Below are 15462 nucleotides of genomic sequence, written 5' to 3'. Positions count from 1 at the left end.
ATCATTATATAATACCATGTTATCAGTATCATAGACTTAAGGACTTTAGAGAGAAAGTGTGTGTGTGTTTCCCTTTCTCTTTTGTTAAGTATATGGATCTTTTAGATATCAGGAACTAAAATAAAATACTTCTCATGAAGTTCCTGTTGAGCACCAGAAAACTTTTCAGCAAGCAAGTTGATGGTTGCATGTACCAGCTGGCATGGCATTTTAAGGAAAACACATTGTGGGCAAGTTCGATGACTATCAGGAAGTCACTAAATGAGAATGAATTGTAATAGGCTGGTGACTGGCAAACACAAGTTTTAGAGGAGTTTGGATTTCCCCTAGGAAATCAGCAGTTTAGCAGAAAGTGGTCTGTATTCCCTTCTTGCTATAATAGCCATAGTCTAAATCTTTCAAATCCTCTTCATTGCCTGTGAAACTGGATTACACTGGCCCTGCCTTTGTAAGAAACTTGTTGCAACTATATATTTTAGACTGTAAAGCCATGGGACTTCAGTGTTCATCTAATACTCTTCTTTTCCTAAATAGGAAACAGACTCAAGTGAAGAAAGGATTTGTCCCAAGTCAAAAAATGAGTTGAGATATAACAAACAGTAGGCTTTTGGAATTGGAAGATACTCTTCAGTTACATATTTAAATCTTTTGTTAAATCAGGAATCTTCTGCAACATGTCTGGCAATCATTTCGAGATCTTTCCTTGCAAGAAATTGACCGCTTTTCAGAGCAGAGCATCCTGTTTTTGGACCACCCTAATTGTTTAGGCAGTCGTCCCTGGCAATGAACCCTGGGTTCCTGTGGCTCATATACCTTGACTCTATAACAGGTGAGTCCCCCGGGAAGCAGACTCTAAGATAGAAATGAGCACACAGAAAGTTTATTAGGGAATGCTGTGGGGCTAAACACTCGTAAAGGAAGCGAGAGAAACAGGATTTGTCAGAGAGATGTCACCTGCCATGCAGTTTCAAGAGTACCTCAACTGATGTGGCAAGGGATTTAGGAGATGGGTCACTTTTAAGCTGTCTGGAGTTGGACTGAGAGGCCAGGCCTCTAAGGCTTATGTCTCTCAAATACTGCATGCAGGCAGCCCTGGGAAGGGACATGACCTTGGGGAAGCAGTTTCTCCCCCTGAGGCAATCCCACATGGGACTGACATCTGAGGACTTTTTGGAGGTGACGCTACCAGTCTCTAAAGAATAGAATTTCTTTATTTCTAAAAGGAGGTCTGGGTGGTACATCACACGCACAAACGATAGCATTTTAGTTATTATCCTGTAAATGTCTACTAAAAATCCCTGCTGCCTTTGATTGGGATTCTGTGTATCTGTAGATCAGTATAGGGAGAATGGATATATCAACAATCTTGAATCCTCTAGTCCGTTAACATGTTACATATACCTCTATTTAGGACTCCTTTAATTTCAGGTAGCAATGTTTTGTAGCTTCAGTGTAGAAGCCTTAAGTACATTCCACATTCTTGTCTTAAGTACTTGACCTGTTTTGATGCTGTTTTAAGTGCTATATTTAAATTTTCATTTAAAATTATCTATTGCTAGGATATAGAAATACAATTACTGATTTTTGTATATTGGTCTTATAGTCTGACATTTTGCTAAACTCTCTTCCTTGTCATAGAGGATTTTTCAGTAAACTCCTTAGATTTTCTATGTTTACAATCATATTTTCTATGAATAAGGATACTATTACTTTTTAATTTCTAATTCACATGCCTTTTGTTCCCTTGTGTTGCCACATTGCAGTGGCTCAGAGCTGCAGTACCGTGGGGGAAGGAAGTGCTGAGGGCGGACGTGTTTCCTTCCATCCCAGGCTGGTTGAACAGTATTCAGTCTTTCGTTAGGTAAGATGCAAGTAAATTATAGCAGGCAGATTAAAGTTCTAGAATAGCAACATGGTAAATAAGCATTGGGTCGGTTGTTTAGTTGAAGACCTGTGCTAATTGCATCAATACCAGATACAACAGTAGTCGGAACAAGTTGTAAATAATTATCTACGTCCTAGCTTTGAAAAGGACAATGTTTCACATCCTTATGGAGACTTTTTTCCAAAGTGATGATGGAATAAGTGATTCCTCAGTGCACAGAAGCAGCAAAACGTCCCACAAAACTAATTGTATAGAGGAAAGTTAAGTAGCTCTATCAGATATTCATCACTCATGATCACTGCTGTGCATGCTGAGAAGTTCATGCTTTGACTAGTCTTCAAACACACTTGTCTGTGATAAATCTTTTCGCCTGGCTCCCTTTGGAGGGGATATTGACATGTTAACATTAAGTTCATGAACACATCTCATATTTATGTAATATCCAGAAGCCAGCCACTGCTGCGAAAAGAGAGCGTGAGCATGCTCACGGACCGATTTCCTCCACCCCCTCCTCCCAGCCACCCCGTGCTCAGGTAGGAAGTCAACTTCCTCTTAAAAGCTCCCCCAGTTAACCCTGGAATTTTTGAGGATGGTTTTTCAGTTGTGCCCAGGAATAAAGCTGCTCACATTGCAGGCATACCTCACTTTTATTGCGCTTCGGTTTATTGTGCTTTGCAGACATTGTGTTTTTTACACATTGAAGGTTTGTTGCAACCCTTCCTCGAGCAAGTCTACCAACGCCGTTTTTCCGTTTTGCTCACTTTGTGTCTCTGTGTCACATTTTAGTAATTCTCATAATATTTCAAACTTTTCCATTATCTTTGTATTTAGTCTGGTGATCTGTGAGAAGTGATCTTTGGTGTAACTATTCTAATTGTTTTGGGGAGCACAAACCATACCCCTGTACGGCAAGCAAAGTTCATCAAGGTTGTGTGTGTTCTATCTGATCAATCATTCCCTCTCTCTCTCCCTCTCCTTGAGTCTCCCTTTCCCGGAGACACGATATTGAAATTAGGTCAGTTAAGGACCCTACAATGGCCTCTAAGTGTTCAAGTGAAAGGAGTTGCATTCCTTTCATTTTAAATCAAAAGCTAGAAATGATTAAGCTTGGTGAGGAAGGCATGTGGAAAGCCAGGACAGGCCAGAAGCGCAGCCTCTTGGACCAAACATTCCCTTTGTGAATGCAAAGGCAAGTTCTCCAAGGAAATTAAAAGTGCTCCTCCAGGGAGCAGACAAATGATAAGAAAGCAAAACAGCCTTGTAGCTGACATGGAGAAAGTTTTATTCTTCTGGATAGAAAATCAAACTAACTACAATATTTCCTTAAACTGAAACCTAATCCAGAGCAAGTCCCTTAATGTCTTTAATTTTATGAAGGCTGAGAGAGGCGAGGAAGCTGCACAAGAAAAGTCAGAAGCTAGCAGAGGTTGGGTCATGAGGTTTGAGGAAAGAGGCCGTCTCCATAACGTAAAGTGCAGGTAAAGCAAGTGGTGATGGAGAAGCTGCAGCAAGTTATCCAGCAGATCCACCTCAGATCATGGATGGAAGTGGCTCCAATAAGCAACAGATTTTCGGTGTAGAAGAAACAGCCTTCTAATGGAAGACAATGCCATCTAAGGCTTCTGTAGCTAGAGAGGAGAAGTCAGTGCCTGGCTTCAAAGGACAGGCTGCCTGTCTTGTTAGGGGCTGATGCAGCTGGTGACTTTAAGTTGAAGCCAATGCTCATTGACTATTCTGAAAACCCTAGGGCCCTTAAGAATTATGCTAAATCTATTCTGTGCTCTTATCAGTGGAACAACAAAGCCTGGATGACAGCTTATTTGTTTATAATGTGGTTTACGGAATATTTTAAGCTCACTTTTGAGACCTACTGCTGAGATAAAAGGATTGCTTTAAAAATATGACTGTTCTTTGACGACGCATCTGGTCACCCAAGAGCTCTCGTGAAGATGTACAACGAGATTAATGTTGTTTTCATGCCTGCTAACACAGCATCCATTATGCAGCCCGTGCATTAAGTAGTCATTTTGACTTTCAAGTCTTATCATTTCAGAAATACATTTTGTAGGCTATAATTGCCATAGGCAGTGATTCCTCTGGTAGATCTGGGCAAAATCAATTCTTCTGGAAAGGTTTCACATTCTGGATGCCATTCAGAACATTCACGATTCATGGAAAGAGGTCAAAATATCCACATGAACAGAGTTTGGAAGAAGTGGATTTCAGCCGTCGTGGATGACTCTGAGGGGTTCAAGACTTCAGTGGAAGAAGTCACTGCGGACATGGTGAGAACAGCAGGAGAACTACAACTAGAAGGGGAGCCTGAGGCTGTGATTGAATTGCTGCATCTCAGGATAAAACTTGACCTAAGAAAGTAGTTTTTGAAATGCAATCTGGTCTCAGTGAAGATGTTGTGAGTCATTGAAATGACAGCAAAGGATTTAGAATTATTGTATGAACTTAGTTGATAAAGCAGTGGCAGGGTTTGAGAGGACTGTCTCCAGTTCTGGAAGAAGTTCTACTGTGGATAAAGGCTATCAAACAGCCCCCACATGCTGCAGAGAAATCAGTTGTGAAAGGAAGAGTCGATCAATGTGGCAAACTTCATTTTTGTCTCATTTTAAGACATTGCCACAGCCACCCCCACTTCAGTAGCCACCACCTGGATCAGCCAGCAGCCCTCAACATCGAGGTGAGTCCCTCCACCAGCAAAAAGTTAACAAGTTGCTGAAGGCTCTAGTGATGGTGAGCAGTTTCTAACGATAAAGTATTTTTAATTATGTACATTGATTTTTTTAGACATAATGCTATGGCACACTTAATGGAGTATCATGTAACATAACTTATATGTACTGGGAAACCAAAAAATTCACTTGACTCACTTTATTGTGATATTTACTGTATTGTGGGGTCTTGGAACTGAACCTGCAATATCTGCCAGGTATGCCTGTATCTAGTCCTGCCTTCTCATTTGGATCTCACTTGCTTTTGCTAGCAGTACCCTCCCTGAAAATGTCAGTGTTTCTGCTGTGGATGCACTGCACAGTGTCCCTGAAACACAGTTCTTCCGGTGCCGCACCCCATGACGGGCTTTGTTGTTTAGGCCTTGTGGCATCAGTAGTTGGGGTCAGGGTCTGACTTGGCCTTCGTGAAGTCAGGCTCTTCAGCATGTCACCATCATCCTTCCCTCCACACAGGCCACACAAAGAGGAGAGTGGGAAGTTCCTTACTCTCCTCTGTCAGCTATGCTATTTCTCTGATCTTCTCCAACCAGTCATACCACAAACAAGCAGACAAAAGAAACAAACATGTTCTTACTTTTGTCAAAACATTAAAACATCTATGCATGTGATTCTACCCAAACAGATACCTGCAAGCGTCTCCTGTAAACCTGTGACAGAGAAACAAATCTGGCCATGGTTGGAAACCTGGCTACACAGCAATGCCTTGATTGACAAGAGTCATCCAGTTTAGTGTTTCCATTGCAAAAACAATCCAACAGTCACTTACTAAAGCCTCATGGTGTTCTGTGGAAGACATTGACATGAATATGGATTCAAAGCAAAAACACAATCTTTTCAATGCCATATATTTAGAACAACTTCTACTCCACATGGCCTTTCTGTTCTGTCTTTTTTTTCCCCCAAAATGAACTAAAATCCAGTCCATTATTTTCCAGGCACAAAATTTGTTCACTGTGTTTAAACACATAAGTATTCGATACCTGGCAAATAACAGTGGACGTTTGACTGTAAATGGAGGAGAGCTTATTGTGACATTATACGCAGGTGATGATTGCTGAATCTAACTAATCATGCACTGAGATTCCCAGATAGTCAAAAATCATACCCTCTTTAAAAACCCAAAGCTGTACATTCAAAGGTCTGTACAACACTGAAGGTAGTGCTGGGTGTTCTTACATGTGGTCATTAACTTAATCACCAACACCAAGAATGGGATTGAGAGGATGATTGAGAACATAAGCATCTTGTAAATATCAAACAGGATCATTCCCTGCATTGTTTCTGAATTCTTTGCTCTCAAGTTTAGTCAGATATTTTCCTGTGCCTCATTTTCACTAAACTGGGAAAACGAAAACTGAAACAAAGATACCACCTCATTATTTAATCATCATTTCTTAAATAAATACAGTAGTTATTACTCTTATGTATAATAACCAGGAGTATAATAATGCCTCCCTCCAAAGAGAGAGAGTTTCATTTATAAGACAATATTCTGAAATCCTCTGTTCATTTATCAAAGTGGGGGTTTTGATGAATTAATCAGTTAAAATTTTTTTAAAAATGGTCTTTTAGTTTGCTTCAACTCCCTGAAAATCTAATGAGCTGATCTGGCTCATAACATATATAAATACAACTACCTGCATTTCATTCTTCCATAAAATTGGAAGCAATACAGATACAAAAGGATTAATTCACTATTTTTTTGCTGCCTCAATTAGAGGTTTCGAGCCTATTCAAGCTGCCACCGCATGAGTCATATCAGGAAATATGAGAAATCAACATCCTGAAATAACTTGAATTGGGGTTTGTGTAATGGTAAGATGGGGCGGCATCCCACAAAAATGAAAGCCGTTTATTAACTCTGAAGAAAATAAAACCATCGTGGGGTGGGAAGTCCTTCACGGAGCCTGAGAAGGATAAACTCCCCACTTTGGGGATAGGTGTTCCCCGTGCTAAGAAAAGCTGGCTCTGCCCGGATCAGATAGCAGTGACTTGCTCATTTCCTGTGTTTGCCGTCACTAACATTTCAGTCCCGATTTCATATCTGCTGATTGGTTTCATATCCTCCTCCCTTCCTGTTAAAATTGGAGCCATTTTTCAAGGTCTAGCCTAGGTCTTCCTCTGAAGCATTTTCTAATCCTCCCAAACTTGATTGAATTTGTTCTTCCTTTTACTTTCCTAACAGCATTTCTAATCTGTACTAGTCATTTGACCCCTAATCATATGCCTACTTTATATAGCTTATTGCATTTTCAAATCTCTTGGTTTGATACCTTAGCTAGATTTAAAAGTCTTGAGGGCAAGGCTCTTTGTTTTATGCTTCAATGGCCCATTGGCTTGTAAGGGGGGGGGCGACTATTACATGGTGATGATCTGGAACCACAGGCCGTAATCCTTTCGCTCCAAGAGGCCTGGTTTTCGTGGAAGATAAATGCATCCATGTGGTCTGTTCTGCTTCATGGTATCATAGGTGTGGCCCCGGAGTGAGAGAAACCTAAATTCAAACCCTGGACCCACCACTTATTAAATGTGAATATAGGCAAGTTTCTTAATTTCTTTTTAGCATCAATTTGCTCATTTGGAAATGAAAGGGATAACAAAACAGTTGGGAGAATGAAATCAGATAATGTCTATGAAGTACTTAGCATGGTTTCTGGCATCTAATTAGCCCTAAATCATGATACTCTTGTTACTGTAAGTGGTTCCGAGGTATGGGGCGGCTCCGTGGCCAGTGAGGACCGAGGGCTGCATGGGCAAGGGGGCGTCATGGAGCTCCTCAGCTAGTTGGACTCACGGGCTCAGCTGTGGTGGGATGAGCTCCCAGCTGGTGTCGGTGGGAGGTGGGCAGTGTGTAAATGAGACCCACATGGAAAGGAGTTGCTCACAGTGACAAGACTAGAAGTTGGGCATCTGACCAGTACTAGCTTTGGGTGGTCTTTTTGGTTTGGTGAGGACACTGGACAGCATCTGGAATTTCTGAAAACAAGACCTGTTTTTCTGAAAAGTAGGTTAGGGAGAGGGTAGGCAAGGATTCAGGTGCCTAGGCAAGCAGATGAGGGTTTAAGGTTCTGTTTAAGGTTAATGGTTTTCTTCCAGCAGCTGCCCCAGGTCCTTCAGCGTCTTCTCCTTCCTGCTGGTCGAGTCATCCATGTTCTTGTGGCCATATTCTCTTCTCCATTCTCTCACCAGCCTAGTGCAAAGGACTTCCTTTCCCACACATCCACCAAATCCCTCTCACCAAGATCACTAATGACCTTCTCTGACCCCGTGGACTCGTCATCCCCCTGCAGACGTCAATCACCTACACTCTTTCCTAAATTTTACTCCACTTTGGCTGCTGTCAGGCCGGTCGTCCTCCGCTGGTATCCCTTTTCTCTTTCTGACTCCTCCCACTCCCACTCTTTCTTTTTTCAGGTTCCCCTTTCATCCTTGAAATGTTGTTATCCCTCCACATTCTGCCTTAGCCTCTCTCTTCGGACTCTGCCCACTCTCCTTGCTCTTGCCCGCCTCTCAAGTACCCAGGCTCCCGAGCCACCCTCGTGCGGAAGGTTCTTAAGCTCTGGTGTCCTTAAGCTCTGGTGTCCGTCACGCTCTTTCTCCTGAGCTCTGACCCTAACTCCGCTTAGTCACCGAAACCTCAGTCCGTGTTCAAAAGAGGACTTTCCGCTTCCCCTCAAACTTGTTCTTTCTCCCCTGTTCCTTCTCTCAGGGAAGGACATCACCACCCTCTCTGTTGTTATTCAGGTAAAACAAAAGTGTTCCTCCTTGACGTCGCATTTCCTATATCCAATTAATCACCAGATTCCAATTCAAACTTCCTGAACCCATGCTCTTCTTCTGAGTATATATATCTTGTTTTGTATCCCATCTGAAAACATATGCACAAAGAGTGCTTATTTAAAAACTGTCTTGTGTTTTACTTTTTACCCACCTGTTACCAGCTAAATCAGTTTTGCCACGTTCTTTTATGGATGGATTTGGAAAATGTACCCACAAAAAAGCTTTAATGTGTTGAAACTGCATAATCAGAAATCCTGCTTTTCTCCATTGTAAGCCAAATACGTTGTTGGTTAACAATGGTAAACAAACTGGGCATCATTTGCGTTATGGAAACTAATGTGCATGCTGATTGTAATTTCAACATCAGAAGAGTTTATACCAGTACTATTTAGAGTGCTACTACTTGAAATAATACAATCAATTTTTATGTGTATTAAAATAGTAATTGTATTTAATTTAGAAAGTCAAACTTATAATACAAATGCTGTGTGGAGCCCTGTGTGATGGTCACCAGTCCCAAAGCAGTGGAGTCCTGGGGTGCAGTTACTGATCCCAGGACCCCAAACACCTCTGCCCACGTGTTATCAGCTGTCAAGGAAAGCAGGGTACAGTCAAGCACTGGGTGGAACAATGCTTCACTCACACAGAGAAGAGTCAGAGCAACGTCAGCCACAGTAGGGGGCTGTGTGGGCTCTGTACCTCTTGGTGAGGAAGTGCCCCAGACCCAAGGCCCTTTTTAACTAGGCTGATTGGGGGTCAGAAGATGGCACACAGGAGATGCTGGCCTTTCCCAGCGACAGCCAGCATCCCCTCAGCCCACCCTCCCAAACGCAGTTTTTCACCTCTGAGAGGCAGGCAGCCACTTCCAACTTGTTAGTCGTTTCTTCTAGTGGTGCCTCTACATATCCAAGTAAGATACTTATACTGTGAATTCTTGATTTTCAACTTTAGGTATTATTCGTTGAGTTCTTATGCTGATTTTGTTTTCTAATGTCATCTGTGCCCTCCTCCCTCCCTGCCCTCCTCCCTCCCCCACATTATCATTCTCTCCATCCTCCTAGTACATTTATGTCATCATTTCTATTTCAATTAATGTTTAGGATTTTTATTATCATGACTGTTGGTTATAGCAGAGCCCTGTACTGTGGTATATTACATTTCCTTTTTACCACAAGTATTTTTGTTTTTTCCTGGAGTTAAATGTTCTTATTTTAATGAGTTTTCATATGTTTCTTTTTACCTATGACTACATCAGCCACATGCTTTGCAGAAGAACTATAAAAGTCTTCTCCACATGGTCAGGTTCATATAAAATGCCTCCTAGAACCCTGCATCCAGCTGCACTAATCTTAACTGGTTACAGTCTAAGCCTGCTGCACACCCGTTGTCCTGGACACCTCCCTTCATTGTTCCTGGGAATTCTGTCCTTCTCCTTGTTTCTTTTAGGATTACTGAATTTCTTGATTACTCTTTCTTAGATTACATGGGGTTTTGGTGAAACATTTTGCCCAATAGCTCCCTGAGAAAGGAGTCAAAAGAAATTATATTTTGGGGGAAACTGAATGTCTGAAATTATGTATTGTCACATTTGATTAACAGTTTTGCACGATACTGAATTTTGAATTGAAAATCATTTTCTCTCTGAAATTCACAGGTACTTGTCCACGGTCTTCTGTTTCCAGTGGTGCTGCTGAGAAGTCTCATCATTCTTGGATCCTAATTTTCATATGTGATTCTTCTTTTTCTCTGAAGCTCCTGGGATCTGCTCTTTCTCTGTGATACTCTGAGGTTTCGCAGTGATGCACTGTGGCGTGAGTCCTTCACATTTATTTTTGTGGGCCCTAAGTGGGTCATTTAAATCTGGGAATGTACATCCTCATTCTGAAAAACACTCTTGTATTATGTCTTCCATATTTTTTCTCCTTTTTTGTTTTTTTTTTTTACTACTCTTGGTCAGTGTATTCTATTTTCTGGGTAAATTCCTCAATTTTATTTTTCAACCTATTCAATCTTTATATTTGCCATTATATTTTTATTTTCAAAGGACTTTTTCCTCATTCACTCATTCTCTCACCAACACTTACTGAGTTACTATGCTATGCCAGGGATTGTTTTAGGTGCTGGAATATGGCACAAATCCCTTCTCTTGAGGACTGTATTATCTAATGGCTGAAGGTAGATGGGGATTGTAAGTACCAAGAGAGGTAGGTAGCACTACATTCAAAAACAAAACAAACCTCAGGGCAGGCCTCACTGAGAATGTTACATTTGAAGAGAAATTTGAAGGAGATAGATATTTTTATTTTCTGAAAAAAATTTTTACTATAGCAATCTCTTCTAATTCATGGGTGTGAATTTTTTCCTCCTTGCTTTCAGGTTACTTACTGTAAACTTTTTGAAGTTTTCCTTTGACCTCTATATATACTCATCTCTCTTTCCTCAGATTTCCCTCTGCCCTGCCATTTTTTTTCTCTTTTAATTTTGTCCTTCATTTTAAAGCCTTACCACCATGTTTGATGATCCTTGCTGGTCTTTCTATTTATGAATGAAATTTGAAAAAGCAAACTGGAAGCACCACACGTGTCTGTGTGTGTCAGCTGTTGAGCCTCCCCGGGTGATTATGTGGACATTTAGCGATTCCTGGGTTCCTTTCCCTTGGAATGGCTGGTTGCTCCAAAAGCAGCTTGCTTGTGCTGTCTGAGACGTAGGTGCCTGACTGCCAACACCCCGGGGCCACGTCAGTATGTAGGTTATAGCTCGGTCACCCTGCGTGCAGTCGAGACTCTGCCCAACCTCAGCGTCCCTGTGTCCCTGAGCCCAGAGCCTCTTTGATTCTGTTTCTTCTGAGGTGAATCTCCTGTTTTTCTGCCTGTGCACAGGAGGGACAGCTAGCTTGCCATGTGGGCTTGGGAAGAAGATAACACATGTGGGACTGATTGTTAACTTCCCCTGTCCTCTGTTGTCAGCCCACCCCACAGCCCTGTTCTGAGAAGTACTTGGTGGCCCCGCTTCCTGAACTGCCCCAGCCCTCTAAACCAAGACAGGCCTTGCTCCCCTTTAGCAGCCACCTCTGCCCCTCGAGCTGGTCGAAGGATGCAGCGTCCCTTCTCTGCTAAGTTAATCACCACTCATCCATCCATACTTGATCTTCCAAAATCACGTCACTATCATTCATCTACTCTTATCTCAGGACCAATGTCATTTGTATTCATATGTTGATCCTTTACTTTTATTTTATTGGACTTTGTGTAGGGAGAAGAGATAAATCTGCCTGGTTGAACAAGTCTATAATAAATGATTCAATCCAAATTACTTGTGAATCTGCTTGAATATGTGAAATAAATTTTTCTCTTTTGGAATAATAAGAGTGTTTCATTCTCTATAAATCCTCCAAAGTAATTTAGAGACTAAGAAAATAGACATATTTCCTTAACGTATTTCACAAACCTTTTGCTTAGATGACAAAGTTACATATTAATAGTTTTCTTGGATAATCATTTAAATTCGTTCATTAGGTTTTATTTTTAAATTTAATTTGAATATTCTGAGTAATCTGGTTTCCTCTTGTTAGAAAGCCTTTTGAATTTTAAGATGTAGAAGTATTTTTAAGATATATCTCCTAGACCTAACATTTAAAAAAAAAAACCAAACATACTGTCTTAATAAATATTACCGAAATTAGTCAAATGCCAAAAATTTATAAGCATCTACTCTGAGCCTTAGCAACATGCTCGGTTTCTTGGACCATAAAATGTTGGACAGATCCCTGGATATGCGTCAACTTGGAATTTGATCCCAGTTTTACCACTGGCTATATGACCTTGGACAAAATAAAGAAGCTTCCTGATCTCAAGTTCTTAATCTGTAAAATAGGGCTTACACTAGTTGTCCTAACACTGTAAACTGAGTGATTCTTTGATAGTTATCAATATGTAGAAGTAGACTAGATAGAGATTTGAATGGCGGAGTCCTTATTCACAAAGACCTGGGAAACTCCAAAGGCAGCATGAATATCAGACAAAAAGAAGTAATTCTCTTAGGTTGTCTCCTGCTCTTTAATATCTCTTTTCTCCCAATTTCTCCTTTTTGATAATCTTACTAAAGTGAGGCTGGGTCATGTCATATTCTAGCTCAGAAATCTCTCCCCGGGCTGCAGGATGAAGACCAGCGCTCCTGTTCTTATTGTCTTCCACTCATGCCATGTGCACCAGCCACTGGAATAGGAAAGAGACCAAGATGGCATGACTGTCTTTTCATGTCCATCACTCACGTTAGTACTGAAACCTTATTCTCCTACTCTACTTTTATCTTCAGTGCCAGCAGTAATATCGCTTGGATTTCGAAGAAAACATTTTTTTCTGGTCCAAGAAGATGCCTTTTGGTGGGCCAGGGTATGGATATCAGTGGGAGGGAAGATTTTACTCATAAAGTGACTCTTAAATAGTTGAAATCTGAGGTTGTCTACAGCTAAACACTAAGTCTTTCCAAATCCTAAAAGGGAAAAGGTCAATAATAGATTTTGCTGAATTCAAAATGTTTCTCTCATATATTTTTATATCCTTTCCATGTTTGCTTGTCTATACCAGGATTAAAGTAAGGGATGATTCCTAACTTACTACAAAGTCACGTTTTCATTATGTTAAATTTGTCATTATTTCATGCTGTTCTCCTTGGGATTATTCTAGGAAGAAACGAGGACTAGAAACAAGGGAGATGTGGAAGGAAAAGCATCCTGGCAGAAAAATGAAGAAGGGTCTGAGCAGAGGAGAGAGGAAACAAAACCGAGAATTGTGGCCGTCCAAGAAGGACAGGGATGGACGCGAAAGGGGCTCCTCAACTGGAAAAGACGGGTTACCGCATGAGGAGATCTGGCTCCAGAGAACAATTTCTTTTAATATGCTTCCTTTTCCTCTTTCATTAACTCAGGAGTACTTGGCTTTTCACTGTTACTATAGAGACATAATATGAAATTGAAACTTCCTGGTACAAAACCAGAAATAGCTTATTTAAATGGCAGAAAGACTACAAAAACCACCTTCATTTTGTTCTTACTGTAAGCCCTGATTCTCCATGATACTTCCTTGAGCACAGACTATGTATTAAGAAAAAACTTTGGTGATGATATGGCAGTTGTCCCATCAACCTTTGAAATTAAATGATCAATGGGTAGTATAAAAAAGGCCAGTACAGAGTAAATTTTGTAATATTTTAAGTCATATTGATGAGACACTTGATAGGAATACAATTTGCTTTTTATTCTGGCATCACTGTTTTGAGTAAGGCGAGAAAACAAATAACATAATTTGCATAATGAAACCATTGAGAGTAAATAGCTGTCTTTCTTCAGAGGTATCTGTGCCGTTTTGATTTACAGTTTAGATTTGTTCAAGTTTATTTACCTCCCTCCCCCAACTGAACAATGCTTCTGATTTATTCCTGCCATTTAGTGTCATATAAATTCAAGTGTTCCACTAGGAAGAGAAACAGTTCATCAAGTTGCAACTATATTAAGTGAAACATTCTCTCTGATACGTTTTTAATTTGTTTTATTCCCATTTTGCTATTGTAATTTTCCCACCTACCAGTGGAGATAAGGGACTGTTTCATTCTTATTCCTGTGGCTTGCTGAGACCACATGCTCATTCTGTTAAGGAGAGTCCGCTGATCTGCAGGAGGAAAAAGGGAAATCCACTAGGCAGGGAAGCCCTGAGACGGGACTGACCATCCATGAGTCAGTCAACAGGCGCTCCTGACATCTGACTGCTATTTATTGTTGCTCTAGGAGCTGTGGGGATCTAGAAAACATGCACAAAACAGTGTTATTATCTGGGCTGATGAACCCACTGCTAATTCAGGCTACTCTGAGTATTTGATGTACATCCTTAATGTTCCTATCCTTTCCTTCCTCCACTGGCGGGAGGTTTAAATGTAGGGTCCATGGGCCATAAAAAGCCCTTGGATGGAATTCAGATGGTCCATAAAAATTCCATCTTTTTAATAATTAATCACTAACTGAAATTTAACAGTTCCTTCAATTATATATGTAGCACAGTGGTATTTAAGAGTGTCTGTGACCTTATCAACAACAGAAATCACAGATATTTTCATAACACATTATAGCTGTTGGAGATCTCTGGAAATTCCATTTATGCTTTATCACTATTTTTTTTTTTGAGAGGGCATCTCTCATATTTATTGATCAAATGGTTGTTAACAACAATAAAATTCAGTATAGGGGGGTCAATGCTCAATGTACAATCATTAATCCATCTCAAGCCTAATTCTCATCAGTCTCCAATCTTCTGAAGCATAACGAACAAGTTCTTACGTGGTGAACTAATTCTTACATAGTGAATAAATTCTTACATGGTGAACAGTACAAGGGCATTCATCACAGAAACTTTCGGTTTTGATCACGCATTATGAACTATAAACAATCAGATCAAATATGAATATTCGTTTGATTTTTATACTTGATTTATATGTTGATCCCACATTTCTCCCTTTATTATTATTATTATTTTTATTTTTAATAAAATGCTGAAGTGGTAGGTAGATGCAAGATAAAGGTAGAAAACATAGTTTAGTGCTGTAAGAGGGCAAATGTAGATGATTAAGTGTGTGCCTGTGGACTAAGTATTAATCCAAGCTAGACAAGGGCAGCAAAACATCCATGGATGCAGATTTCTCTCAAAGCAGGGGGGATGAGGTTCTGAGCCTCACCTCTGTTGATCCCCAATTTCTCACCTGATGGCCCCCCTGCGACTGTGCCTGTCTTAGGTTGTTCCTCCCTTGAGGAATCTTACCCGTCTCTGGCTAACCAGTCATCTTCCGGGCCATACAGGGAAATGTAAAGATGGTAAGTGAGAGAGATGCCATATTGTTTGAAAAGGTTAGCTTTTTACTTCTTCGCAGATTTATGCCCTGTGGCTTCTATGCCCAGCACTTGTCTCGAGGTATCTTTACCACCTGGAGGAATTATGATACTCGGTAAATTCTATATGAGGCACGAATTCTATTTAAGCATTGTAATTAAGAAGGAAGAAGAAAAGC

General features: G+C 40.6%; 1 long non-coding RNA gene across 1 annotated transcript; it reads left to right on the top strand.

Moving 5' to 3' along the window:
• The first annotated feature begins 552 nt into the window (after positions 1-552).
• LOC140844797 (uncharacterized) lies at positions 553-13631 on the top strand. Its single transcript, XR_012123293.1, has 5 exons — positions 553-829; positions 1764-1861; positions 10064-10220; positions 12566-12679; positions 13095-13631. It is a non-coding gene; the product is annotated as an uncharacterized lncRNA (long non-coding RNA).
• The last annotated feature ends 1831 nt before the right edge of the window (positions 13632-15462 follow it).

This window comes from Manis javanica, chromosome 12 (genome assembly GCF_040802235.1).
Source record: "Manis javanica isolate MJ-LG chromosome 12, MJ_LKY, whole genome shotgun sequence".
Lineage (NCBI taxonomy): Eukaryota > Metazoa > Chordata > Mammalia > Pholidota > Manidae > Manis > Manis javanica.
This window is presented reverse-complemented; position numbering and strand designations above follow the sequence as displayed.